The sequence below is a fragment of the Falco peregrinus genome, chromosome 2 (genome assembly GCF_023634155.1).
Source record: "Falco peregrinus isolate bFalPer1 chromosome 2, bFalPer1.pri, whole genome shotgun sequence".
NCBI lineage: Eukaryota > Metazoa > Chordata > Aves > Falconiformes > Falconidae > Falco > Falco peregrinus.
This window is the reverse complement of record NC_073722.1, coordinates 61,888,263-61,893,469: the sequence shown is the minus strand read 5'-3', so window position 1 is coordinate 61,893,469 and position 5,207 is coordinate 61,888,263.

Sequence of the window (5,207 nt, the reverse complement as noted above, 5' to 3'; positions counted from 1 at the left end):
TTTTTGCTTCTCATCTATGCTTATATACATTTGGAATAATTCCTCTGCAACCCGTAGTTTTATAAGATATAAATAAGAAAACAATCTGGCCTATGATTCTGTAGATATAAATCTAGTGCTAATGCGTGTACACAACTTTTTTACAAAGGCAGGCATTCACCTAGGAATAAGGACATCTTCATCAACATGGAGAATTTTTGGCTTCTGCAGTAACTACAAATCCTTTCACCTTTTAAAAAGACACTATTGTCACCGTGTTATCTCAAAAATGAAAATTAATTGTACTTATTACAACCAAAAGAACTATTTAAATACAAGAGTAAAGCTGGTTTTCCCAGTGGATGGAATATACCTTCTTTGGAATGGTTCAAGGCTTTAGAAGTGAGTTGCCTGTAAATTCCTCTGATTTATTTATTGCATGTATTGTGTACATAGCGTACATAAAAAGTATAAAGAATGAGGCAGGGAACTGAAGGAAGAGAATGGATGCTACCAGGCTAGAATCAATTGAATCCAGCACACAGAAATGGATTGTCTGTTGTTGCTGAAGCATTTCTAGGCTTCAGTCTGACATGTTTAGATGGTTAGTAATTATGCTTTTCTTCTTCTTCATAACCATCATGCCTGCCTTTTTTTTTTTTTTTTTTTTTGCTAACATTTGGTAAAAAAACCTGGACTTTGACATATTGAAGTTTGGAGTTTACCAAAAGGCTAAATAACAAAAGCTGCAACTAATTTTAATGTGGCCTATGCTTTGAATATAATGCATGTGTAGAGGGAATTGTATTTTATGTGCAGATACAATCTGGCATTTTAGAGGTTCCTAGTGCTTACTCTATTAATCTTTACTTTCTTTATGTATTTGTTAGACTCCACAACTTGCTAATTTTGCATGTCCTGTTCAGTCATTTGAAAGTGGTTCAGCTTCTAAGCCTTTTATCTTCTTCTTTTCCTTTTTGCTTGTCTTGGCTCCCTGGGCTTTCCCCCTTATCAAGCTACATACTCACATTTTTCTTGTACAAAAAAAATTGTAAGAGAGACTCTGCCTATCCCTGCCTTTTGTTCCTAGCACTACAATAGACTCTAGTAGCCACTAATAACAAAAATTGCTGATTAGTGCTTGCTGCCTCGGAGAAGATAGGAACACTCTCTAGAAAGCTATCTGATGAAATGTAATCCATTTCTGCTGAGCAGAATAAGCAAATGAACATTTTAAAAACCACATGGATCTGAGCCAAACTTCGGAACTTTTATTTCCCTGCTTCCCTAAAATAATTTTGCTTTTGTGGTTTTGCCAGTCTCCCTCCCTCTGTCCAAATAGAGTTTTTGAATGTGGCAGCCAGTTGCAGTCAAGCTTAACATAATTGAAACTAACTTCTGGCAATCTATCAGCCAGGTTATAACTACATCAATATGAATACAGGTCAGCTGAATGATAACTCCCTGCATGGCCATTTTTCCTTCCATTTTCAACCTCCTAAACCAAAAGTTTGGCAAGAATCCTTGAAAGAATTGCATGAAATAAGGGAGGGAAGAGGTGCAGAACAGCTTGGGGGGGGGGGGGGGGGCGCGGGGGGGGGGGGCAGGAAAGTGGTTCATATGAAATGATCTCTCTCAATGAGATAAATCAGATTACACCTAAACAAAACAAGGGAATTAGAGTAGAGAAAAAATGGGGCTCAGGCAGCTAACAAGACCATTATCATGTAAAAATGGTGCTGATAAAAATATACAGTATAGAGGTTTTGAGGTCTGTGCTTTTTGTGGTAATAGGTACCCTAGATAATCCCATCTTTTTCTTGATGTATCAATAGATACTGTGCTAGAGATTTCTAGCCTTCAGCAGGTCCCTCTACCTCTGCACAAAAGGACCAATGGATAGCTCTACAACTGCTTATTTGGAACCTTGTTTAATCAGTTAAACCAAACTAAATTCTGTATCTGACAGGAAGGCGTAACAGCCTATGTATGTGTGTGTATGTATATACATATGTACTTATTTACATATATATTTTGAGCACTCAACATGAAAACAGAACATCTATATATATTTTTTATCCAATTTTATTACAGAATTTAAAATGGGTTCCTGTGTAACTCTATAAGCAGGTTTGTAGATATGGGTCATTAATAATATGATGGAAGTTTTGGAGTAGTTAAAAAAGATGTTTTAAGCACAATATTTCCCATAATGATTTGAAAATTCTTTTGCTACTCTAAGAGGAGAAGGCTTTAATCATTTGCAAAAACATGGATGATATTTTGTAGAAATTGTAAAAGCACCCTTAGTTTTTCACAGGAAAATGGAAAGATTAGCTCATGTATTCGGAGAGTATCAAGACAGGTCATATTCCACATAATTTAAGTAAAAAACATGGAGGATTTAGGTAGAGCAAAGCTGCATCTCTAGCACACACAAAAAAACTCCTAACATGTACAGATTGTGCTCATAAAATCTGCAGTAATTTTTTTTGTTTGCTGCAGCATAAATCTGTGCTTTTTACTTACAAGAACACTAATGAAATCTTTCATCTGAGTTAGGTTGCTTTTGTCATACTCTGATGTAACTTTTTACTCTCTCTGTTGGAAGTCATAAAATGAAAGAGGATCAAATCTTTCTTTGTACATCTTAGAATGCATTTATATGTTTACTGGACTGAATGCTCTTCAGAACAAGGACTTCAATATCCTAGCTGTCTGAAAAGCATCTAGCATACCACTAGCAATATGCAAATACAGTATTTAATCCCACCATCTTTCTATGGCCTTTCTTTGTTTAATAAATCTTTCTGGCCACATGAAAAACACGTGAAAATGTTGTAATTCAAAATGGTTGTCAAATAATTGTTGTCAAATAAATAAATCCTTTATTTTCAACAGGCGAACATAAATAGCTACTAGACAAGAGAGTACAGCTTGGAAGAGAATTCTTTTCTCTGCCTGACTTGCCTGTTTGTATTAATTTATTTCCTCAGTAGGTATGAACATGTTCTAAGGTAGTCTTTATTCTTACAAGAGACCAGAACAAAGGCCAGTTTATTTGTTCAGGCATTAGACAGAACAACATAGTAACTCAAAAATAGTTGAAAATTAATACATATCATTTGATACAAATCATATAACCCAACAGAAGAAGAACAAGAATCAAGGAAAGAACAAGGAAAATGTTCTACCAGTCATGATTTAATAAAGAACATTATGATAGCTACCAGCAAAGCGTAATCAAAAATGCATCTTTTTGTAATATTTGTTCAAGGGAAAACACCTTCATATTTTCAGTGTCTATTTTGTTTTCTTCCATTTGCTAAACATATTGGAGATGAACAGAATGGAAACCACAAGCTCAAGTGTATTAAATGGGCAGTAAAAGAGCTACATTTGTTTTCCCTAGAATGTCTAGTATGTGTTGACAGAGCTAAGGTATTGCAATCCAGCCTACCACTTTCCAGTGGACTTCTTCAGCTTTACTGCCTAGACAGAGCGCACCTCTCCCCACCACTCCCAAAACTGTTACTCCTGACACCAGTTCTTGAACCCCTTTTGTAAATACATTTTGTTCTGTCAAAGCTACTTCCCCTTTCTTTTGCAAAATGATATACCCATTCAGGGAAACTGAACAACACCTTGCTAGGCCTGTGAATGTTCCTATCATTTACTCCTCATTATCTCAAAAAGAATGAAAGAGCAGCTTTTTCTTCAATAGTGGGTTCTCTTTGGCGATTGTGAAAGAGAAAAAGTACCCAGGGAAGCATTCTATACCTAAATTTTCAAAAATTTCCACTTATTTCTGTCTTTATAAAGTGTCTATTAAGAGCTCCTCTTAGAAATCAAAAAATGGAGGTATTCAAAACCAGAAAGTACTGTGAAATGAATATGAGACTATGTTGGCTGTTTTCCCAGAGTATGTCTGAAAATTGGGAAAACAGCAAGGTTTCAAGCATTCCACCAAAATCCATATGGAATGCATGCTCAGAGAGAAAAGTTACCATTTTCTGTTAAAGCGCTTGTTCAAAGAGAACGTAAAACTTTACAGTGATAGGGGCTCTTTGATGCTTAATTAGTTTTTTATTGAATACATAGTGTTCATCCAAAAATCACCTTTTCCAAGTACCTGAGGGCATCTTAACCTTTGTTTAGTGCAGGATGAAATCCAGCTTGTCATTGCTACATCTTCAGTTAACTAAGACAGTTCCTCTTAATCTTACCATAATGCATCAGAAACATAATGTTGATATCCAAACATTGATTAAACAACCCTGGGGCCAAATGCATATGTTTGCTTGCAGAAGAACCAAAATATGACCTTTGCAAAAAACCCACTGTAGCTCACTTGTTTCCATCCTTCCTCAGCAACTCGTAAATACCTGTGTATACGTTTCTTTTACCTGTCTCCTATAGCTTCTTTCCTTTCTTCTTTTCTTCCCTTTTTAATGACAGTCAGATCTTTAATCTTGCCTGTTAGTTGTGGTTTGCACACCTGTGAACACCTGGTTTAAGGAACCTGCATAGCTCTGACGTTCTGCAGAAGCTGAGCAAAGGCTCTGAGCAACTAAATGGTATACTTAAGGCACCTAAAAGGCAGTTGGGTCTCTAAATCTATTGTTAGAATCAGCATCCAACCTAGTTTATAAACAGATAGGATTGAATTATCTAATGAACATATCACTCATTGTTGTGGGCAGGATGATAAGCATATTCCTCTGAAAAGTATATGGTTCTCTCAAATCATTACCTGAATTTCAGTGCATCCAGTTTTGTTATCCTTGAAAAAGTTCCCAAGTAATTTTCAATCCGTGGTCTCTCATGTAATTGCAATACGATATTGTCACAGGAACCACTGGGCTGGCACTGACCGCAACATGATAGTTCATATTAAATTAGCTAAACACAGACAAGTGACTTATGAGCAGAAAGGCTTTTATGTTAGTGATATCCTGCACTAGATGGTGCTCTGCACATGTATTTTCTTAGGTAATGCCACATTTGTAAACTAGTACAACTGTTTCTCCTGATTAAGTTAATTATTAAATTATAGAAAACGAGTAAAAAATGTTAAAGTGAATTTAGTCCTTAACTCACTTTTGAAATCATACATGAGTTCCTAAGGTTACCTAAAGCCTATGAAAACTCACAGCATCTAATTAGCTTGAGGTATGGCACATTCAGGCAGTTAAACTAAAAAGCCTGGCGTTACAACAGTAGCTCAT